Consider the following 26,343-nt stretch of genomic DNA (forward strand, 5'->3'; position numbering starts at 1 on the left):
AGAGTCCATGGACACTGCCGGTTGCATCAACGCCCTGCGTAGGTTTTTTGCATTAAGGGGGCCGTCTAAGCAGCTCAGATCAGATAGAGGTACGAACTTTGTTGGAGCCAGTTCTGAACTGGGCATGGGTCGAGATGATCCAAACCAAACCAACATACACAAGTTCCTTCACGAGAATGGCTGTACTTGGGAATTCAATCCCCCACATGCATCCCACATGGGGGGAGTCTGGGAGCGCATGATCGGCGTAACCCGGAGGATTCTTGACTCCATGTTGCTGCAAACCAGACATACTCACCTGACTCATGACGTGCTCTGTACTCTGATGGCAGAGGTGTCTGCTATCGTCAATGCTAGACCATTAGTCCCCGTCTCCTCCGATCCTTCTTCACCAATGCTGCTGACGCCTGCTATGCTTCTAACCCAAAAACCAGGAGTACTTGCTCCAGCTGGCAGCTTCAATGAAAAGGATCTCTTCAAGTGTCAGTGGAAGCAAGTACAGATCCTAGCAAATGAGTTCTGGTCTCGATGGAGAAATGAGTATCTCCACACTCTCCAGACAAGGCGCAAGTGGCGCACAGCATGTCGGAACCTGCAAGTTGGGGACATCGTGCTTCTCAAACAGAGTCAAGTGCCTCGCAATGAGTGGCCTATGGGTCTGATCACCTCCACCCTCCCAAGCAGTGATGGAAAGGTCCGCAAAATCGAGGTCCGGACAACATCGCAAGACAAAGTTAAGACATTCTTAAGGCCTATCTCTGATGTTGTCTTACTTCTGCCTCAAGAGGGTCAAAGTTCAAGTAAGGACGGTTAAGTCTTGAGTGGCATCAATAAATGCCAGACGGGGAGTGTTCTGCCCTGTATGTCTTTAATATGTGAAGAGTTTAAGTTAATTGTTAAAATGTATTTGTATTGTTATTTCCTTAAAAAAGTTGGTTGAGCTTTTACTTTGAAGGTGGAAAGAAACAGGAAACAGGAAACAGGAAGTAGGAAGTAGTGAAGGCATGAAAACAGAGAATAGAGCATGACTGCAGTTGAAAGGTTTCTCTTAATGAATCTAGCGCAATCTTCCATGTGAATCCTTCAGAAAGCAATGGCTGTAAGTTGTGGATGTTCATTACATGTTTGATTAATATTGATGACTTTTGACAGACATTTTTGTAGGTTTGTTCATGTATAATAACTTTGTGTGTGAGCCTATAAGATTACTTTGCTGTCATAATTCATTACTTGCTACTCACCTGATATGTTGTCTTTGTTACTTACAGTGTTTATACTTGCCTGTTGTACACCTTATTTATCATAGTTAATGGCAGATTTTACATTATTTACAATATTTACATATTTCTGTCATAGCAGTCTATTAAGCACATTTTTGTATTTTCCTTTCTAGTTTTACTCCGGTTCAATATGTCATCCTGACTTGACCTGCTGTTAAGAAGTCATTAAGGAGCAAGGACACTCACTTCCTGGCTCTTGAAAAGGAGTTTGGCTGGCTGTTTATTTATGTTAACACTTTGGAAGTAGAACACATAAAGAGAACAGTACACCTTTTGTTGGCTTTTAAAATGCAGCATGTATGAAATTGAATGGCCATTTTGGAAGATTATAGCATTCCATAATTCCAAATTGGTTCAGTAAAAAGGCATTAAATTCATGTCATGAACACATGGGGACCTGGTCTTCAAGAATGCACTGGAGTTGGCTGAGAACAAATTGATGTATTTATTTTATTGGAGCAGCATGAATACAATTGAATGGCTATTTTGGAGTCATGCAGCTGACAAACGGGCCGTAAAGTGCAATGTAATTGCGCACTAAAATTTAAAGTGCAGATGGCGTGACCGAAGTACTGGAAGCATGTTGTTTCAGATCAGTCAGTCCACCATGGACTAAGGAAAAAGAGCGCTGGCACAACGTGCAGTGTGCTTTATAGATGTTATCACGCACTTTTTCCACCCAGGTGTTTCCTTTTTCCCAATCTTCAGTATTTTTGCATCCTTTTCTGTTTTTTTCTCGGAGGGGTACTAGACACATTGCTGCTCGAAGGTGTAGCGCCCCGTAAAGCAGTGTCGGCGTCTGTGTCACTGTCACCTATGCATGCTGCTTTGTTGTCTTCTGCTATCTTCTCCTCGACCAATGGGATGAGCGTATTCTGTATCGTCATACTCGTGTGTGAATATGCTGTCAGCTCATTGGTCACAGAGCAGGACGGGGCCTGGGAACAAGTTTACCGTAAGTTTACATATAAAGCGCCCTGTTATTAAATTTTCATTGGCATTTACTGACTATTTTTTGACTGTCACAATAATACGGGACAAAGTGCGTCCCTTTTCACCTCAATACGGGACGGGTGCTTTTGTTTCTAAATACGGGATGATTCCGTTTTTCAAGGGACGGTTGGCAACCCTAAGTCTACTTGATTTCAGTGTTAGTTAGCCTAAAACAATGTTTCAGAATGTGTGTCATGTAGCTCCTCATGGTGTGGATTTAACGTTAGACATAACCAGAGTCTATTACTATTTGGGTTGCCTATGTGTGCTTTGTTTGGGGAAGTGCAGGAGGGGTTCTTGGGAGGAGCTAAGATCTTGGAGTGCTACTTTTACTTTTCATTTTTATTATGTCAGTCAAACCATCCATAGGTACATTACCAGAACAAATTACATTAGTTTTTTATGTGTTCAATTCATCCTGTAAATTAAGTTATTGCATAACCCCATGATTAACAGGTCTGATTTAAAAATCTCTAGCTGGAATACAAGAGGGTTGAATAAATTGGTAAAACTTAAACAAGTATTGCGTAGGATTAAGCAAATGAAATCCAATATAATTTTTTTTCAGGAAACTCACTTGATACAAAACGATATTAGCAGAGTTGAGAAAAGGTGGCCAGGGCAAGTTTACTCAGCTTCCTTTACTTCTCATGCCGGGGGGGGGGGGGGGGGGGGGGGTCATGATATTAATTCATAAATCTATCCCCTTTCAGTTAAAAAACAAATATATAGATCCTTCTGGGAGATATGTCATACTTAATGGTACTACAATATCTACCCAGATCAACTTGATAAGTGTATATGCTCCTAATGGAGACGATCCCTCCTTCTACCAAAACCTTTTTCTCTCTCTATCATCCTACCCTGGCCAATACATAATAGGTGGTGATTTCAACTGTGTCCTGGACCCAGCACAGGATCGATCTACTGGCATTGATACTTCCCATCAACAAACAAGAAAGATTATTAAAAAAATCATGGAAGATTTAAATCTAACCGATATTTGGAGATGTCTCAATCCTAATAAAAAAGACTTCATGTTTCTCAAATACATTCCAAACTTACTCCAGAATAGACTACTTTTTAATCTCTAATGGTCTACTATCAATGGTTGAGAAATGCTGGTATGACAGCATACTGTTATCCGACCATGCTCCCATCTCCTTACTATTGCAAGTGCCTAGTATAATTTCCTCACCTCCCAGATTTCGCTTTCAATCTAGCTGGCTCCAGTACCCTGATTTTGTCAAATTTCTGGATGGGAAAATTGCTGAATATTTTTCTTTAAACACAAATCAAACTAGTGCTTCAATAAAATGGGAGGCTTTCAAGGCGTATTTAAGGGGTGAGATAATAATTTATACAAAATACAAATCTAAGGCACATTATGCACAAGTGAACACCCTGGAACAAAAAGTAAGGGATTTAGAACAGGGGCTCTGTTACAGTGATTCTCCAGAAAAACAACAGGAACTTTTCCAATTGAAAGCCCAATACAATGAATTAACTACAAATAAAATAGCTTCAAATTTGATGTGGTTAAAACAATCCTATTATGATCAGGGGGAAAAAGCTGGAAAGTTGTTTGCATGGAGAATTAAGAAGATACAAACAGATAGAGCTATCAACTCCATTATATTAGAGGATGGGAAATAACTAGTAGATCCAATTGAAATAAATACTGCCTTCAAAAAATATTATGAAGATCTATATAAATCTGAATATCTTGAAAAAAATGTAAGTATTGTAGAACTATCGGATGCGTTAAAGAACATGAGCAGTGGAAAGGCTCCCGGGCCGGATGGCATACCAATAGAAATATATAAGAAGTTCTCCGGAAAACTGTTACCTCATCTCCTTGAGATGTTCAATGAATCATTTGAAAAAGGAATACTACCTCCATCCTTAAGATCTGCAGTAATTTCCCTTTAGTTAAAACCAGGCAAATCCCCCTGGGAAAGAACATCGTATCGTCCTATATCTTTAATGTCATGTGATACCAAAATACTAGTGCAAGGCACTGGCCAGGCGGATAGAAATTATTATTCCAAATTTAATTGCCAATGATCAAAATGGGTTTGTACAGGGCAGACAAGCATTTCATAACACACGCAGGCTGTTAAATATTTTATATGAAAAAAAAAATGCCAGGGATCATGCAGTCCTGTCATTAGATGCCGAAAAGGCGTTTGACAGGATTGAATGGAAGTACCTATTTAATATACTTAGAAGATTTGGTTTAGGGGAAACATGTCTTAAATGGATTCAATTATTGTACACTGAACCATTAGCAGAAATTAAAATGAATAGCCAATTTTCAAAGCCCTTTAATCTTTATAGATCTACACGACAAGGCTGTCCCATGTCCCCTCTATTGTTTTTATTCGCTATTAACCCTTAGTCATGTCTATCCGTCAATCATCTGAAATCACTGGTATGACTATAGGTAGGACAGAGCATCGTTTGTCTCTATTTGCGGATGATGTTGTGTTTTTAACAAATCTGGGTACCTCAATTAAGGAGCTTTGCCAGCTTCTGAAGGAATTTGGCCAGTTTTCTGGCTATAAAGTAAACAACACCAAAAGTGCCTTACTATTACTGAATAGAGAAGAAAGAGAATCCCCCCCGAGCTATACAGTTTGCTACTGCCCCAGAAGGATTTACTTATTTAGGAATTAAAATAGCCCCTGATATCGAAAATATTATATCTATCAATTATGACCCTCTATTGAAAGACATAGGAGATTCTCTGGAGAAATGGAGTTCAGTGCCTATTTCTATGATAGGACGTATTCATATTATTAAGATGTCTATCCTGCCCAAATTTTTATATCTTTTTCAGTCAGTCCCACTTCCTCTACCCGCCTCTTTTTTCTCCACACTTAAGAAAAACTTCACCTGCTTTATATAGAATAATAAGCGTCCGAGGCTGTGACTCTCCCTTTTACACCTACCATACGAACGTGGGGGACTGAGACTGCCTCATGTGAAACTTTATTATTGGGCAGCCCAACTCCGTACAGCCATGTATTACTTTCTCACTACGGAGGTCCCAGCTTGGATAGAGATAGAGAATAACACAATAGAACTGCCACTGCACCTGTATCTTTACTCTGCGCCAACCAAAATACTTGCAAAACAGACACGTAATCAGTTTCTCAAAAATACTATATCAATCTGGCATGAGGCCCACAAATTTTTAAATGAAGCTCCTAAACTCTCAGGTTTCACACCTATTTGGGTAAATGAAAACTTCAGAGCAGGGAGATGCGATATGGGATTCAAACATTGGATAGAAAAAGGACTAAGCAAAATAAAAGATTTATATATTGAAGGGACTCTAATGTCATTCCAACAATTAATAGATAAACATGGACTTCCCAGAAACAATTTTTTTAAGTGCTTGCAAATTAGAAGCTTTATATTTTCCCAAATTAAAACCACCTTAGAACCTACACTGCCATATAAATGGTTAACTGTGACTTTTTCAAGAGTGGACAAAGGACAGTTATCAAAGTTTTATGACATACTATTAGCAGGCTCCAAAGAAAACTCAATTTCATGTTTAGCTGCATGGAAGAATGATCTTCAGGCAAACATCTCTGTAGAGGACTGGGAGAAGGCATGTCTTCATGCCCAAACCCAAACTATAAATACCAGATTTAAATTATTGCAATATAAGTGGTTGTTCAGGACTTACATTACTCCAGTTAAATTACATCACTTTAACCTTTGAGATCCCTGATACTTGTAGTAAGTGCACTGAAGAAATTGGTACTCTCTATCATTGTATGTGGGAATGCCGAAAACTTCAGGTATTCTGGAAAGAGGTGCTGGAACTCATTTCTAAATTGACAGATAGTGTTGTTCCCATTGAAGCAAAAATATGTTTATTACACATATACCCTGAAGATTTTCCAGTAAATTCGAAGAAACGCAAACTAATCAATTTGTGTTTGTTGCAAGCTCAGCGTGTAATTGCTTTGACCTGGAAGGATACTCAGAGACCTGATTCTAGACAGTGGGTTAAAGAGATGTCTTGCAGTTTGGCACTAGAAAAATTGACCTATATAGTAGGAGGAAAAGTTGAGGATTTTTATTAGATATGGAGGCCTTTCCTTATTTTTATGAATGACATGAATATACAAATGCCTGGGAACAATTAAGCACTGGCATTGTTACCCCTGCAGAACGGCTTGAATCTAGTACCACAGCTAGAGTACTATGGTAATGACTTAATTGGGAGAGAGAAATAGGATGGTGACCACGTTTTATAACTCTGCCTTAAACTGTCCATTTAATTTTATTTCATTATTATTATTGTTGTTATTTAATAAATTAATTAATTTTAATTATGTATACTTTCATGATTATTATGATTGTGTATTATTGTTTTATTGTTATTTATTTATTTCCTCTCCATTTTTTTGTTTTGTTATTTTTTAAATATTTGATTTATTCATTAATATGATTTAATGTAATTTATTTATTATTATTATTTATTAATTAATACATTCATTTTATTTTTATTTTTATTAACTCAAGTATTTGTTTTCCTCCGAGATTACTGTTGGTTATGAGAGGGAGGGATGGGGTTTTATGACTGTATGTTCATTGTTGTGTTCATCGTGTATTACTTTTTGGGAAAAAACTCAATAAATAAAGTTTTGAAAAAAAAAAGTGGAGGGGGAGCTGCTGTAAGTTCACAGTGGGCTCGGATACATCCGTCCAGATCATGCCGTGTGTGTGTGTGTGTGTGTGTGTGTGTGCTCAGCAAAGGGTGTGTATTGGGGCAACAGAGCTCACGTTAAAAATGCTAACGTTGTTAATTAATTTTGCTGCCCGGGTGTTATTGCAGCTTCGTCTTAGAACCTTACAAATGACGGGACTTTGGACTCAAAGTCAAACCTCGTCTTTAGTGGCAGAGTAAAGGCACGGAGCATTCTGTGTAGTGAAGCCCATTTTAATATCACGTAAAGCGTTTTACTTGGAAATTAACTTATATACCATGGTTGCCGTGGGTTTTAAAAGGTAGTAAATTAAATTAGCCAAAAATAAGGTCATTAAAAAGTATTGAAAAAGTAATAAACGTCATTTGACGAGGTCTAAAAGAACGCAATGGGAGCCGCAGACAGCAAACTCAATCAACACTGCGAGCTGAGGTTCAGGAGTTTCTGCTGTATTAATTTAGTGCTATATTATGCCTGCCGCTACTTCAGAATAGGGGATTGTTTTATTATTTTTAAACTCTAACAGTGAACAGTCTCCCGCTCTCTCGCCACGGGGACGAGCGACTGGAACAGTGGCAGGACGTCAAACACTTGAGACGTCATAACAACTGTAATAGCGCTAGCACTCTGTTAGCATAGACGGTATATGGGCCAGACTGCCTGTTAGAGCTAATGCTAGCTAACGTTACAGGAAGAGAACAAAGTACATTGCGGTCAGTCAGCCTCCACTTGTTTTCACGGTGCTTGTATTTAAGTGTTACGGTAAGAACGTGTCAGACCTGCCTTCAAAATAAAAGCAAACACATGTAGCTTTCAAAATAAGAGCATGTGGATGTTTTATGAGTGCACCACAGAATTTACAAGAAGACTGTCAAAATATGACGCCTTAAATAAAACATAGAAGAACCCTTATTCTCCTTTACAACAATTCATTACAACATGCCACAATTAAGATGGAATAGTGGCATTAGGATGTGTGAGAGGCACCAAATTTAGGCTTTTAGGGCAAAAAATTTATCTGGGGGAGCATGGCCCCAGACCCCCAGGTAAATTGGTATCATGACTTAGAAATATGATCTATTATCTGGATCAATTCTGGACCTGATAATGATATTGGATCGGATAGGTCCCATGCCTAGATACAGTTAATCACTGAATTTAAAACTAAATATAAGAATACAGTGAACAACAGTACAGGGATTACACTCAATGATATAATAATCTGGTGTGTTGATTTATGTGTCTATATTCTGAAATTGTTGCTGTAATTCTGTGTTCTTTTTCACAGTTTTCCATTCAGGCTGAAGCAGATGGTCAACTGTCCAAACATATCCCACTCTCAGCTATTAAAGGTATTCACTGTATGCCTAATTCACATAATACACAAATAATCATTCAATATTTGTCTTTGTTTCATGGTTTGGGGTAACAGACATACATTAAATTCACTACAGTTGGATTATGATTAAAAAACAACTCTGTTAATAAATGGATCAAGTGCATTAATACCGATTTTTGAATGTTTATAATAAATCATTGTACATTGTAATTTGTAACTGTTGAAAATATTTATTCATCGAGCACTGACTGTTAAAAAATAATTCATTGTACATTTCAACTTGACTGTTGAAAAATAATCAATTCCATACATTTAAAAATACTTTATTGCACATTTTAGTACGTGAATGTCAAAACAATTCATTACAGATTTTAATTTGTGATTAAAATAATAATTGAGCATTTTAATTTGCGTTCAAAATATTGAACTTTTTTTAGCTTTTAATGCTGAAATGATCATGTATTTTCAGGTCTACCAGAGCAGTGACATCTAATGCAGTGGACTTGTCAGTACTGCACATTTTCTGCAAAAAAAAAAAAAAAGAGGCTACTTGCTTCAGCATTACCGCTTAAAACATGGATGCCACACTCAGACATCCCCATTCCCATGCCTTCATAAGGAATGCCTCTGCACATTTAAATATTTTAATGCACTCAAAGTACAGTAGTAGTTTCATATTTGAAGGTCTTTAATTTGCTACAGTATTAATTGAACGATGGTCAGCTTAATGCTGCTATCCCTCTCCCTCCTTCCCCTCTCCATTTCTCAGGTTTTTGCTGAGTTTAATGGCGTTGCCAGTAAGAATCTTGAAGGACACTTCTATGAAGCCCTAGACCAACACACACCACGCTTCATCGAGCTTTTCAAGTCCAAAAAAGGAACTACAGGACAAAAACTGACAGACCTGATGCAGCATATCAACTGGGTGGTAAGGATTCTGTTTTGTTCTTACAATTTTTTAGTAATTTACACTCCAGCATAATGGGTGGCAGCAATTCACCTCAGGCCTGTGTCCCATAGCAGTCCCACTGCCTAGCTCTCTGCTGTGTTGCTGCTGTGGAGAGCCAGACAGATGTTCTCTTGGTGATGATACCAATGATATGCACCATAAATACACTAACTTCATCCCTTCAACCATTAAATAATGCTTTTTACAACACATATACAAGTTGTCCTGGACTGCTCATACCAACGTGTTTTTGTTCAATTTCAGCAGGTTTTTATGTGTCTCAGTCTGTCATTCTTAGTAACAAGAAAGTACAAAAATATGGTAGTTTTCACATTTTAAGTGAGCGCTTTTTCTGCTCAATGAAATGCATGCAACGCGGCATTTAATGTGAAATGTAATTGAAATGTTGATATTAACCCTGTCCCTAATATAAGCCTGCAGTATTAGAGGAAATACAGAACAGTATATCAACTCATATTCCCCCTCATCCCTCAAAATACATCTGTTCTCTGTTTTTAGTGGCCAGATGTGACGGCACTCTGCTCTGTTGTCCTCACAGGCCTTCCTATTGGACTTGGTGATGACTCCAGTCAGGTCTACAACACTTGCTTTGTAAGGAACATTGGTCTCAATTTATTGACAAATCATATTTAATATATGTTTCATAGCGTTGTCAAATATTTAAAATGGTTATATTCAGTTGATCAGAATCAGGTAGATTCTGATTCTGATCTCACTCAAATGATCAGAATCCCTAGTAAATTAGTTTATAATACATAATGTAGTTACATTAAGGATGTGAATTCTCCAATCTCACACTCCAGTCAACAGAATTAAACTGAAATGTGAATGAATTTAGTGTTGCACCAGGAGATATTTCCCCCCAAAAGAAGAGCAGGTTGATGAGGTTGTGTGTGCTTCTTTAGCAGGATCCAGAGAAAGAAGAAGCGCTGGCCTCAGTGACAGATGGGCTGCTGACTGTTGTCGATGAAGACACTCAGCAGCAGGGTCTAAACGCAGTGCACCTCCAGCCCATCTCCACTGCCGTCGTACTGGAGGGAAGTACTGTCCTGGGTCATGTTAAAGACTTTCCCCAGGCAGTCGGCCTCATGTTTGGCCTTATGTTTGCCCTTCACTTAGATTAGTCAACGTTCATGACCAACACTTTCAAATTGATCCAAGCAGCCATGAAACAAAACACTCCCTCCAAAACTGATGACTTTGAAAAACAAACTATTGGGGTAGGCCAGTTGATGCAGTGCAAAAACTTTTCCCCTCTTCAAAATAAAGTCCTGTATGTACAAAAGCACAGAAAAATGACTTAAATTCACCCAAACCCTTCTGGTGTGAGCAATTTGATAAAATAGATAGGGCTGCAACTAATGATTATTTTCAATATTGATTCATCTGTCAAAACGATTAATTGATTCATTTTTTTGTCAATAAAATGTTAAAAATGTTGAAAAATGTCCATCAGTGTTTCTTAAACCACAATATGACAGCTAGAGGTAATGCCAGCACAGATTAAACAAAATGAAGTCAGGGATACTTTGTATGGATATATCAGATCACCTTCCAATTTTCCTCATGACTTCTGTAAAAGGTATTATGGACTCTAGTGGGGCGGATTAGCTGAACAATCGTTCACTTTGTGATAAAAGCATGAAATTTGGTAGATGTGTTGGTGAATATGTTTCGAACAAATCTGGATATTGGGCCACCTCAAAAGCGCCCCCTAGTGGCCGTGGCAGGCATTTGTTATACAAATAAATCAATGATGAATAAAAACTGCCCTTTTAATAATACCAACAGGTGATGAATTGTATATTGTTGGAAAGCCTGATTAGTCACCTTTACAACGAGGTACAGCTTGTAAGGATCGTGCATTCATGGAATGAGCAACGAGGCTAAACGTGTGGGTAGCACCCCCAAAAAATGTGCATCCCCTGTGGGACGGATTAGCTCAATTAATCACAAGAATTGTTTATTTTGTGATAGAAGCACACAATTTGGTGGATGTGTTGGTGGATATGTTTCAAACAAATCTGTATATTAGGCCATCGCAAATTCGCCCCCTAGTGGCCATAGCAGTCATTTTCTTCGTTAAAATTACAAAAAATATTTAAATTATTTCTTAAAATAATTAAAAAATGTAAACTAAATATACAAACGTAAATTAAAAAATGTAAATACACATATTAAATTAACAAAATCCAGTTAGACACTCTTTCAATTATTTTTCCTGCCCCACCACAATCCGGCTAGCCATCGAGCTAGCTAGCAAATGAGCTAGCTAGCAAATGAGCTAGCTAGCATTTGCTTCCTGGGACAAGCAGTGCAGTTGACTGTCCATCAAGGTATGTCTAAATATTTTATTTCACCTGTTATAATTATGAATAAAATATGTTATGAACATCATAAAGGCTAAAGAGAAAAACAATCATCATGGGCCTTGGCGGAAAAGTAAATTAGCAAGATAGCAAAAATAGGTACTTAAGCTAGCTAGTTAGTTTGGAACATGTATCAGTGGCTGTTGGGTGTGAAAGCTTAATAAGACACTGTTACATTATGTCCTGTGGAATGTGGACATCCCTCTCTGCACACACACACACACACACACACTATATGTAATGTCTCCTTTGCCCATGTGGTTCTTTTTTTCTTTTTTTAAATGTATTTTATAACTCCATCACAGTTAATCAGGCGGCTTAGGACCAGATTTGAGAAGAAAGGGGACACGCCGGACAAAAGCACCAACATTTTTCCACATGCTCTCTATCACCAAAGGTTTCAACTTTTGGTAGGAGCCACTTCATCAAGATTGTGGATCGGAGATGGCAGCCATATAAAGTCTATGAGAACCAATATGTCTTCCAAGCCACTTAGAAGGTCAATCTTGGTGTCAAAATATACATTTTCTGGGTCAAAGAATCATTTAAAGCTATTGAGAATATCACTGGATGACTCACTGTAAATAATTTGTTGATCAAGATCTGACATGAGATGAAAGCGTACCCTTGATTTTTTTGAGCAGTGTACATGGCAGCTAATCCACACTCTCCCGTGAACATTGATTCCAAATAGTTTCAACTCAGGATTCCCTGCTGCAGCACTTGAAGCGAGTTGCCCAGTCTGAGTGAAAATGAACATATCTATTTGATCAAATAATCATCTAGTGATATTCTCAATAGCTTTAAATGATTCCTGGACCCAGAAAATGTATATTTTGACACCAAGATTGACCTTCTAAGTGGCTTGGAAGATATAGCATTTCTCATAGACTTTATATGGCTGCCATCACCGCAATCTTGATGAAGTGGCTCGTACTAAAAATTGAAACCTATAATGATAGAGAGTATGTGGAAAAAATGTGGTGCTCTTGTCCAGCGTGTCCCCTTTATTTGGCTAAGCCGCCTGACTAAGTCACACACCTCAGTACAAGGATTTTGCCAGAAAGAGTAACCTGCTACCAGTAACCCTAGTAGAATTTTTAAAATGTATGATTTTTTCTCTGTCTAAATGTGTTTTGTTTTTATTGTTGCAGGTCATACAATATTGAAATTTATTTTTTCTTTTTAAGGAGCAACAGAAGAATACAAGCCAAAGAGGAGGCCGTAGCCTGTGAATGGGAATATCAAGACCTAATGAAATGTTATACAAAGTTAATGTTCTTTTCTATTAGACTGTAATAAAGCTTTTGTCACTTTAACATGTCTCTAAATTATATTTGTGGTGCTGAAAACATGAAACAGCAGCTGTAGGGTAGGCAAAGCATTCCTTGCCAGTAACCACCGGTGGCCATTTTTAAAAATGGCCGCTTTTAAATGGCCATTTTTAAAAATGGCCGCCACAGCCATCAGAATTTTTTTTGCGATGGCCCAATATCCAGATTCATTAAACATGTATTCAGCAATGAGTGTACCAAATTTGATGCTTTTATCACAAAATGAACGATTGTTCAGCTAATCCGCCCCACTACACAGGGGATGCACATTTTTGGGGGGTGCTACCCACACGTTTAGCCCCGTTGCTCATTCCATGAATGCACGATCCTTACAAGCTGTACCTCGTTGTAAAGGTGACTAATCAGGCTTTCCAACAATATACAATTCATCACCAGTTGGTATTATTAAAAGGGCAGTTTTTATTCATCATTGATTTATTCGTATAACAAATGCCTGCCACGACCACTAGGGGGCGCTTTTGAGGTGGCCCAATATCCAGATTTGTTTGAAACATATTCACCAACACATCTACCAAATTTCATGCTTTTATCACAAAATGAACGATTGTTGTAAAATATTGAGCTAATCCGCCCCACTACTCCAGTTTCTGTCCGCCGACGTATAGAGTGATTAAACCAAGTACCATCAGCAAATTTAAAGAGTTGATAGAACGTCTCTCTTGGGATAATGTTCTGGACAATCAAGACCCACAGAAGGCGTATACTATTTCTCTAAATAAAATAACCAATGCATATAATGTTGCCTTTCCTGAGAAGAGAGCAGCCTCTAAATTCTACTCCAAGCTAGTACAGCCTTGGATAACCCCAGGAATTATAAAATCTCTTAGAAAGAAGCACACATTATATAAAACATTTCTTTCTAGTCCTAACCCATTTCATCTTAATGCATTTAAAAATATAGAAATAAATTAAATCACATTATCAGAGGAGCTAAAAAGCATTACTGAGAGCAGAAATAGCATGAGAGCACTTTGGAGTACCATTAATAATATTCTCAACAAAACAAAAACAAAGAAATCCCTTCCCAATGCATTTAAAGTTGGAGGATCACTCACTAAGGACCCTGTTGTAACACTCCACAAATTAAACAAGTTTTTTTGTTGAAATTGGATCAGCTATGGCCTCCAAAATACCTGCAGTGAATGAAAGTCCCCTTCAATTTATGCCATGGCCACCCACTGGTGGATTTCATTTAGCCCTGTCACTTCCTTTGAACTATGCAAGGTACTAGGATCTCTGAAGAATTCTGCTGCTGGGAATGACGATCTCAATGCAGAGCTACTTAAAGAGGTGTCTGATGCCATTGCTGAACCAATGACACATATATTTAATTCATCATTTAACAAAGGAATTGTGCCACAGGAATTGAAAATTGTCAAAATTCTCCGTTTACAAAGCTGAGGATCCTGCCATCTTTACCAATTACCGACCTATTTCCATTTTATCCACCATTTCAAAGATTCTTGAAAAGTTATCATTCAACAGACTAATAAAGTATCTTGATGAAAATGAAATCTTATACAAACACTGATATGGTTTCAGGAAATCCCATTCTACGGGTATGGCTATTACACATTTTATTAAAGAGCTATACAGAGCAAAGGATAAGAAACAACTTTCAAGAGGAATTTTCACAGACTGATCAAAAGCATTCGACACCGTGGATCATTATATTCTGTTACAAACATTAAACCACCTGGGTCTTGATGATCAAGCGTTAGAGTGGTTCTCTAGTTATCTGGAACATAGACTGCAGTTTGTTGCATATAAGGGAGTAAATTCCCCTTGTGACCAAATGTGGTGTCCCCCAGGGATCAATGATGGGACCATTATTGATCCTTTTATATATTAATGATTTGGCTAATGTCTCAGATAGGGTTGTCAAAAGTATCAATACTCAAAAAAGTATCGGTACTAAAACGTATCCGGATACCATACTCATTTTAAAAAGTATCTATACCACACACACACACACATATACAGACACACACACACACACACACACACACAACCAAACACACACACAACCAAAAACACACACACACACACACACAGCAGCAGGCCCCTCCCCCTCACACACACACACTGCAGCAGGCCCCTCCCCCTCACACACACACACACACACACACAGCAGCCCCCCCCACACACACACAGCAGCAGGCCCCTCCCCCTCACACACACACACACACACACACTGGAGCAGGCCCCTCCCCCTCACACACACACACAGCAGCCCCCCCCCACACACACAGCAGCAGCCCCCCCCCATACAAACACACACAGCAGCAGGCCCCTCCCCCTCACACAAACACACAGCAGGCCCCTCACACACACACACACACACACACACAGCAGCAGGCCTCTCCCCCTTAATTGACACAGTGTCAGTATACATAAGCACAGAGTTAATAAGTTTCCATAAATGTTGGTGACTGTAAAGTGTTATTTTCTCTCTTGAAGTCCCAGAATGAAGCAGAGAAAAGTCGACCTGCAACCAAACAGCAACACACACAGCGACTCTACCTCTTTTTATCAAGCTTTCCTAATATTGTGCACAGCATACAACCCCAAAATATTGTTCTAATTGTTATTGTTTTTATTTATTTATTGCACTACCTCACACCTGAAGCTTGTTATCATAGTTGCAGTTTCTTTTTGCAAAACTGTTTTTTATTATAAATATTTAACCTGTGGTTCTGTTCATTTTAACAAGAGGATCCAGGATATGGAACTCACTTCCTCCTGACTTAGTCAACCTTTCTCGTTTATCATTTAAAAGATCTCTAAAAAACCTATTACTATTTCAATAACCTATTGTAATTCTTATTTCATTGCTATGTTGTGCCTTTGTTTTGTTTTCTAGTTTCTTGCTCTGTATAATTCCATGTTCCTTCAACTTATTATATTTTACAGTGCTGTTACTTCAAACAATATATCAAACTGACAGGAACGTGAATAAAATGGCTGCTGGTTTGTGTTGTTGACCTCATTGATGAAGACATTGTATTTCCTGTGGCTGCTTCACAATAAAAGCCTCTTGTGTCCGTCCAGCTGAGGTGTGTTTTAATGTGAAGCAGCAGCAGGAAACGTGTGTGTTAGCATCAGCTGTAACTTAATGCAGCTCTGCTGCAGGAGAGTGAACAGGAAACAGTGAGGCTGACATCAGCTGTTATCAGATTAAAGCTGTCACTATCTGTTGATCATTTCCTGTTTTCACGTCAGCAGAGCTCCAACTAACCATCATATTAATTACTGACAAACATATGTTTTGATGATAGTTTTATTTCTTTATCTACTTTCTCTCTGTTTCATACCAACCCTGTTTAAATGTTGTCTGTAATCTGGTTCATGATGACCCTGACGGAGGCAACAAGTGGAAACACTTTGGTGTAAATAATGAAATAACCAGAAGAAGAGAATCAAAGCTTGATGTTGGTGTGTGTGTGAGCAGTTTGTTCTCTGATGTAAAGTTTCACTACAGATCATTAGAACAATAACAAATCATGTTAAAGAGTGGTCCTACCTGAGCTCCACAGCAGCAGCAGCACCACCAGGTGATCCATGTTCAGGTAGGCGTCTCTCTGCTCTGACTGTCTCACTGCTGTTCTCACTGTATATCTGCGTACAGAGGGAGGAGGAGCTTCACTCCGTCACATCCTGCCTCTCTGTCCCTCCTATCAGCTCCACCTCTCCAGGTCCTTCTGCTGCTGTGTCCTATCTGTCCACCAGGTGTCTTCAGGGCTCAGTTATACGGACGGAGTCTTCTGTCCGTATCTGTATCTTGTTCTGGTGACGTCACACTGAGCTAGAGTCTGCGTAGAAGTGACACAGAGGGGAGTTGTGGTATTGAGTTCCCGCCCAAACACTGACGTGAAAGGAAGCTGAAGAAAGATGACAGATAACAGGACTGTGGTTTGTGTTAGCGTGACAACCACGGCAGGCTGAGACGCTCCTATCAGATTAAAGCTGTCACTGTCAGCTGATCGTTTCCTGTCCTCATGTCACCAGAGCTACAACTAACCATCTTATCAATTACATATGTTTTTATAATTTTTTTTCAAGCAATTAACATACCCACCCTGTTTAAATATTGTCTTGCTTCATCTAAAATAATGTTTTTATATACAACAAATGTTGTTCTGATCACTACAAAGTGTTCCTCTTCACACTTTCCCCCTCTCCGTGGCTGGAGGTGAAGTTGTTCCACTCTGGCCTCACATGGAAAACATTTTAAGACAAATAACCAAAAAACACTTTTGGTCTCAGCTTTTTCAACACATTATTAATATGGACATTAAAGTCAACTTTTCAGTTGAAACTGCACATTTACACAGATAATATATTTATTTAGCACTGTGGAATGATAACACAGCTGACTGAAGTACTGAAGCTAATAATACTGCATAGTTAATGTACATTATAGTGCAGTTATTGTCAGTTTAGCTGTGTGTGTGTTTGTGTGTGTGTGTGTGTGTGTGTGTGTGTATGTGTGTGTGTGTGTGTGTGTGTGTGTGTGTGGTCTAAAATAGAAATTAAAAACAGGAGAGACACCTTACTAATCCTACACTGAGCTTTCATGTTGTCACAAGTGTCAAAATGCATCCAAATGGCAGATGACACCTCCTAATCAACTTTAATGAATTCCTATGAAAACGGAGGTTTTAATTTTCTTGATTTTTCCACCCTGTATAATACATTCAGAATCAACTGGATCAGGCAATTTATTAGAAACCCCACATCAATCTGGAACTTCATTCCCAACTACATATTTTCCAAAGTCATGACATTGACAATGACATTTTCCTCCCTCAATAACCCGTTCTAAATATGAGGGGATAGATGATTTCTTTTTCATCTATTATCATATTTTAGATTTCTCCTGTGTACTGCTGCTTACTTGTGCAATGATAGTATGTTGAAGTCTGGATGTTTTTTAAGATTGTATATTTTCTTAAGTCTATATATTCTGCTATTTACACTATTTTTTATGTCTACCGAATTTCCCTCCAGGGATCAATGAAGTAATTCTGATTATGGAGCGCATATATTTTTCACAGATAACCTGCTTTAATCACTGTGTCAAAGTCCAGATCGTTGACTTTTTCTCTTTGGTTTAACATGGATTATTATTATTATTATTATTATTATTATTATTATTATTATGGAGATGTTAACGCTGCAGGTCACAGTGATCCATGACCATATTCTCTTTAAACATCATTTAGAATTAAACAATGGCCAACTTCAGGGCCATATTGGCAAAAGTATGAAGAATATTTTAGGCCGATTATTTTAAGATATCCTAAGATTATTTTATGAGATTATCCTGTCGTGTGGGGTGTGTTAAAGAGTAAAATTCTCCCGACAATCGACTCAGAAAAAACGGTCGGCGCTGACAATTGTAAATATTAAACATGTTCAATATTTTCAAAAATATCAGATCACGTTTGATCACACTAGAATTCTGGCACAGGGGGCAAGAATCTTGTGTGTCATGAGACAAATTTTTATGTGTGTGGTGTGCTGTATTTGGAATATCGGAGCACACCACACAGAATATGATCCAAACTGTTCAATCAAAGATTTTTTTATCTTCATGTGTGGGGTCTCACACATAAAGAATCTGTTGAAAATTAGATTAATGTGTGTATAAGGCTGAAGGCACCTCACGATTTGATTCAATTACGATTCAGGGTCCTACGATTTGATTATTCAACAAATATGATGTTCTACCAGTCACTCAATGTTTTTACCAGCCACCATTTTGCAAGCATACATTTGTATCATTTGTAATTTGTCTTGTTTTTTTTTTAAAGTCAACAGTACACGACGTAAAAATATTGATTTAGAAAATGCTCTATTTCTTCACACACATTCAATTTTACTGTAGATTAACTGTATCATCCCCTATTGTTCTGCTCTTTGTGCTCTACTAGGGTTGTAACAATATCAAAATATCATAATATCACAATACCTCAATAACAAGCCCATGATATTTATTGCAGTATTGTAAGACATATCATGATATCAAGATCTGACAGTATGATAATACCACAGTAAGCTCCACCATGCAATATTTATTCCACTATCCATAAATCAACTACATGATAATTTGATCAAAATTAAATAGCTTATCTGCCTTTCTCAATCAGCAGCTTCTCTCCTCTTATCCCAGCCTCTCCTGCCTGTCCGCTCCCACCTCCCTCCCTCGGCTCACCTCGCTCCTCCTCCCTCCCTCGGCTCACCTCGCTCCTCCTCCCTCCCTCGGCTCACCTCGCTCCTTCTCCCTCTCTAACTTTAAATAAATACCTGCTTCTCTATCTGCTGTGTGAGAAGTGATCTGTGAGTGTGAGAAGTTTAACGATGTCCGCGACTTCAGCGCTGTGTGTCTATTTCACGTGTGTTCCGTCTGACTCACACACACACACACACACTAAACAGTCAGCCGACAAGGTGACACGGACGATCGTCTCTCACACTCTCGCAAACGCTGTCAATTAATGTTGTTACGGGTCCGCCATGATATATTTTTTCTTTTTTAACTGGCCACTGTGGCTTGTGGGCTGATTAAATTCACCCACTACACTCAGTAACTAGCTGAAGAGCTAGCTGCTACAGCAACAAAAAGTCGCCACATGGGCCTGTTGAGCTAATTCAGCTTGCATTTTTTTTTATTCGAAATTGTATATACTGCCTTTGTTTTAGAGAGGGGCTATACAAAAACAGTAACGGCATTTCGACTAATTAGGTTTATTAGGCCTATTCGCATTAGCTAAAGCTAGCTAAAACACTCACCACATTAGCTGAGCCTGCGTTCAAACAAGCATTTTTGAAAATTCCCCAGTGTCTTACCTCACAATACTTGGATAGTAATGATGGTTTAATACAATAACTTTACATAATAGAGAGATAGATATGCCACTCACCAGTGTCAAATGCACAATGTTGCTTCTACCGCGGACTGCTGCTCTTTGCCGCTGTAGGCGCTGTTCCCAAGAAATTCAAAATAAAAGCGCGCAGTGTGACCTTTATGTACACGTGACCTAAACTCTAAAAAAAAAAAAAAATGACAGGGGGCTGATCTTGGATCTTCTGAATGTATATTTCTAAGAAACAATTAAATTTAAAGCAAAAACTAAAAACATTTTTTAAAAATAAAAAAAAAAATTTATTTTAAAAATGTATCTTAATCTTAACCTTATCAATATTATTTTGTTATATATATATATATATATATATATATATATATGTATATATATATATTTAACAAAATTCTTATTTTATTTTTATTTATTTAGGATGAATAAATTCTGCTTCTGCCCCCACAGAACACACACACACACACACACACACACACACATATATATATATATATATAACAAAATAATTCTTATTTTATTTGTATTTATTTAGGATGAATAAATTCTGCTTCTGCCCCCACAGAACTGCAGCTGCTTTTGTTATTCAGTATTACCTGTGTTGTGTGCTTTTTTTAAATTCATTTTTTTTATATCAAACAGCAATACAATGCTCAGTTACAAAGAAGAAACGAGTTACAGAAATATAAACAATGCTTAAAATAAAATAGAAGTAAATATTTAAAAAATAAAATAAAATAGAAGAGTAATTAAATGGAAAAGAATGAAACAAAAACAAATAAATAATAAAATAAACAGACGCAAGATTACGTGTTAAAGGCATGAAACGCAGAGCATATGTTGGCAGTCTTCACAGCTTTTTTGTTTTGTAGACAGGAGAGAGTTGAGATATACTGTTCAAACTCTGACTTAAACAAAAAGAAATTTGTTGTTTTACTTGAAAACTTACATTTGTGTATGTGGTATTTGGCAAAAGAAAAAATACATTTTTAAGAAATGATGCATCATCATCCTTCTTTTTGTGATCAAAACAGCCAAATATGACATCTTTATAAGGCAAAAATAAAACCAGTGAAAATATTTGTGTTAACAAAGGAGGCAATGTCCTTCCAGAGCTTCTATGTAAATTCACAAGACCAAAAAAATGTGAGATAGTTTTAGGGTGCAGATCATAAAAAACAAGTTCCACCTCAATGTCAACTTTAAACTGTGTTGTGTGTTTTGTGTTAGATGTGTCAAAGGTAGGAGAGCACTAAAATTCTCAAACTATTCACCAGCAATCTGTCTACAGTTTGACCAGGTCTGTTACAACCACAGAGCAATCGCTCCTTACAAGCCACAACCACATACAAGATAATGCTGATGACAATGCTGACATGTTGTTTTGGGCTAAAGTTTGACTGTAATATTGATGATATGAACTGTATGGGCAATAAGTCTCAAGTGGCAGTCAGTCAAAAAAAAAATGAGGCACATTTCCTTACAGCACACCTGACAGCTGCTTTCATGTCTACAGTCACAGAGTTATTAAGAAGGATAATATAGCCTGTAGATTTTAATCAGGGTTCATGCTCCTTTTTATTCTGGTATCATCATGTCTCACGTTAATTAGGATTATGAAAAATTGTCCACAGATGTCAAATTAGTATTTTGATGTTTTTAAAGATGCAAACAATAAACAACAGAGTTCAGCAAAAAAGAAAAAACACACATATTTCCTACTTTGCCCACTTACATCCCTTATGGGGCCCATAGAGTAAGCCCTTATGGGCTTACCATGTGGGCCCCATGTTACTGAAGCAACATGGGTCCAAGATATTATTACTACCTCCCACCCCATGTCTACATTGCCCAATTACATCCCTTATGGGGCCCATACAGTAGGCCCTCATGGGCTTACCATGTGGGACTCATGTTACTGAAGCAACATGGGTCCCAGATATTGTTACTACCTCCCACCCCATGCCTACATTGCCCAATTATATCCCTTATGGGGCCCATACAGTAGGCCCATATGGGCTTACCATGTGGGACCCATGTTGCTTCAGTAACATAGTCCCACAGATATTGTTACTACCTCCCACCCCATGTCTACATTGCCCAATTATATCCCTTATGGGGCCCATACAGTAGGCCCTTATGGGCTTACCATGTGGGACCCATGTCACTGAAGCAACATGGGTCCCAGATATTGTTACTACCTGCCACCCCATGCCTACATTGTCCAATTATATCCCTTATGGGGCCCATACAAAAGGCCCTCATGGGCTTACCATGTGGGACCCATGTTACTGAAGCAACATGGGTCCCAGATATTGTTACAGAATTCCACCCCATGCCTACATCGCCCAATTATATCCCTTATGGGGTTACTGAAATCACATGGGGTCCACACAACTTGCCTTCTTCCAGCCAATGCCCACTTAGCCAATTCTTATCACTTACAGGGCCCACACGGTCAGCCCACATGGGAAGCTCATGTGGGACCCAAATCGGATGAAGCACATGGGGCCCAAGAAATGATACCCAGTTTCACCCCATGCCCACTTAAATCCCCTATTGGGCCCTTAGAGTTGGCCCATATGGGCTTTCAATGTGGGACTCATGTTATGTGACCCATGTGGGACTCACATAATTCGCCTACATCTATCCCATGCCCACTTTGCCAACTCATATCCCCCTTGGGACCCATATGGTCAGCCCACATGGGCTTCCTATATAGGACCCATGTTAATGAAACCATATGGGGTCCAGCCAATTTGCCCAGTTCAAGCCCATGCCCACTCTGTACACATGCTGCCCATTTGTAACCCATATGGGGCCCACTTATGCATGTTGGCTGGGGCAATATTACACACAAAGACAATAACAACACAATTAAATAAAAGAACAACCTAGGCATACTTCAAGCAATAAAATATAAAAATACAATAAAAAATAAAGTGTCTAAAGAAGGAGTATGTATTAAGGAGTAGAATTCCAGTGCATAATAAATATGAATATGCAGAATAAAAATGTTTGTTCACCGTGTGCATAGAAAACACATAAAGTGCATAACGACGGTATGTAATGACCACTCTTTGTGACCACTCAAAGCTCTTCACACTACAGACTGACTCATTCACCTGTTCACACACACATTCATACTGGTGGCAGAGGCTACCCTAAACGGGCCCCCTGCCACCACTGGGAATTCATTCTCACACCGATGAACGCAGCATCAGGAGCAATTTGGGGTTCAGTATCTTGCTCAAGGATACTTGGACATGTAGGCTGCCATGGTCGGGGATCGAACCACCAACCCTCCGACCAGAAGACGACCCGCTCTACCAACTGAGCCACAGTCGCCCCATCTGCGTATTCATTTGCCGGAGGAGGCGGGGCGTGGCTGGTGGCTCCTGCATGTGCGCTCGATTCCACGCTGGTTGGGATGTATCAAGGAAAGGTGCTGAACCTGGCGTAAGCACAGTTTGATACATGTGGAGGTGAGTTTAAGTACTTTTCTAGTTTTGGGAGTACGCCATCTTTCAGTATGAAAGCTACGCACTCTTTGATAAACGAGGCCCCTGGTCTTTGGTTTATAAACATAACTTCACCCCACATAGATATTACATTTGGAATAACAGGGACATACTATACAAACACAAATCACTTTTTATAGAGAACTGGTTCAATCATGACATAAATTTAGTCAGTCAGCTTTTTAGTCTGAATGGCACATACTGGTCATAGTAATAATGATGACGCTGTGGAGGAATTCTCAGAAACGTTTATATGTTTTTTTATATGTGATTAATAACTATTAATAATAATATATATTATATATTATATAAATTAATATTAATGCAGAAACATCTTCATGAAATATTTTGATATGATTTTTGAATTTTGAGACAGAAATTAAAGAATGTTTATAACAGAAGAAGAACATGTACTTGGTCATTAAAGCTGAATCAGATTAAAACTTAAAATTGAATCTTGATCTCTTGTAATCACATTTGTTTTTTAACATCGTAATATATATTTATGTTCTGATTAAAAACCTATTCTCTGTTTAAAAGTGACTCAAAGTGTTACTTCAAACAATATATCAAACTGACAGGAATGTGAATAAAATGGCTGCTGGTTTGTTTTGTTGACCTCAGTGATGAAGACATTGTATTTCCTGTGGGTGCTTCACAATAAAAGCATCTTGTGTTCGTCCAGCTGAGGTGTTTTTTAATGTGAAGCAGCAGCAGGAAACGTGTGTGTTAGCATCAGCTGTAACTTAATGCAGCTCTGTTGGGCTGCAGGAGAGTGAACAGGAAACAGTGAGGCTGACACCAGCTGTTATCAGATTAAAGGTGTCACTATCTGTTGATCATTTCCTGTTTACACATCACCAGAGCTCCAACTAACCATCATATTCATGACTGACAAACATATTATGTTTTGATGATAGTTTTATTTCTTTCACTACTTTCTCTCTGTTCATACCAACCCTGTTTAAATGTTGTCTGTAATCTGGTTCATGATGACCCTAATAGAGGCAACAAGTGGAAACACGTTGGTCTAAATCAGGGGTCTCAAATTACCTGGGGGCCGCTGGAGGCAGTATCAAAATGACCAAATAAAGACACAAAATTACTAACAAAATGATACAAAATAAAAATAAAAAAAAACACAAAATGACTGAAAAAACACTAAATTACTTTTCAAAATGACAAAAAAGGCACAAAATGACCAAAAAATATACACAAATTAACAGAAAAATACACATAATAACAGAAAAAAACTAAATTACTTAAAAAGAAATAATATTACCAAAAAACCCACAAAATGACCAAAAAAGACACAAAATGACAGAAAAAAACCCTAAATTAATTTAAAAAAAGACACAAGTTATTTTAAAAAGACACAAAATTACCAAAAAAGACACAAAATTACCAAAAAGACACAAAATTACCAAAAAAGACAAAATTACTATAAAAAAAGACACAAAATGACAGAAAAAACCCTAAATTACTTTAAAAAAACACAAAAAATATTTTTTATAAAAAGACACTAAATTACCAAAAAAGACACAAAATTACCAAAAAATACACAAACTTATTGAAAAAGACACACACTTATTAAAAAAAGACACAAAATTATTAAAAAAGACACACAATTATTAAAAAAGACACATAGATATTAAAAAAGACACACAATTATTAAAAAAGACACAAAATTATTAAAAAAGACACAATTATTAAAAAAGACACAAACTTATTTAAAAAGAAACAAAATTATTAAAAAAGACACAAAATTACAAAAAAAAGTAATTAAAGGGACCTTCCACACACAACACGGTAAAGTGCCATTCATATAAAACTCACATTAAACTTTCATATCAAGGTGGGGGCCAAAAAATATCGTCCCGAGGGCCACAATTGGCCCGCAGGCCACCAGTTTGAGATCCAGGCTAGAGTCTGTGTAGAAGTGACACAGAGGGGAGTTGTGGTTTTGAGTTCCCGCCCAAACACTGACGTGAAAAGAAGCTGAAGACAGATGACTGATAACAGGACTGTGGTTTGTGTTAGCGTGACAACCAGGGCAGGCTGAGACGCTCCAATCAGATTAAAGCTGTCACTGTCAGCTGATCAGGGTGTGTGTGTGTGTGTGTGTGTGTGTGTGTTTGTGGTCTAAAATAGAAATTAAATACAGAAGAGACACTTTACTAATCCTACACTGAGCTTTCATGTTGTCACAAGAGTCAAAATGCTTTGTTCTACTTTCACTCATCTTTGCACCACATTATTATTATAATAATAATAATTATTATTATTATTTTGCACATGTATGCATGCAGCGTTTAATCATTAATTTAAATTTAAATTTAAATAATAGCGCACACATGCACAAAATGTAGCTAACCTTTTTTTTTACTGTCATCTAAGCCAAAAGAAAGAGCAGACAAGTTGTGCTGAAGCGACAGAGGTTCTTTCAGCAGGGCTGAAGTGTGTTTCTATGACGATACCTGGGATGCATGCAATGAAAGTACCTCATTTTACCACATCTGAATAGTGACCAACATGTATTAATGAGGAAATCTAAAGTTTAGATCACTGTGGATGTGTCCAGGACACTCAGGACGTGAGTGAGGGAGGATCAGATGGAGGCTCAGGGAGCCAGGAGGAACTGTCAGCTGCACATCTGTCAGCTGCACATCTGTCAGCTGCACATCTGTCAGCTGCACACCTGTCAGCTGCACATCTGTCAGCTGCACATCTGTCAGCTGCACACCTGTCAGCTGCACGTCTGTCAGCTGCACATCTGTCAGCTGCACACCTGTCACCAGATGTGCTCCATGCAGACATTTCTCAAACTTTATTTTGTAGGCCAGGGGTCTCAAACTCAAATTACCTGGGGGCCGCTGGAGGCAGTATCAAAATGACCAAAAAAAGACAC

The 26,343-nt window shown here is 38.2% G+C and overlaps 1 pseudogene; it reads right to left on the reverse strand.

Moving 5' to 3' along the window:
* The window catches only part of LOC131988994 (scavenger receptor cysteine-rich type 1 protein M130-like), a 912,635-nt pseudogene that overhangs the window by 43,804 nt on the left and 842,488 nt on the right, over positions 1–26,343 (reverse strand).

This window comes from Centropristis striata, chromosome 17 (genome assembly GCF_030273125.1).
Source record: "Centropristis striata isolate RG_2023a ecotype Rhode Island chromosome 17, C.striata_1.0, whole genome shotgun sequence".
In the NCBI taxonomy this organism is placed as follows: Eukaryota; Metazoa; Chordata; class Actinopteri; order Perciformes; family Serranidae; genus Centropristis; species Centropristis striata.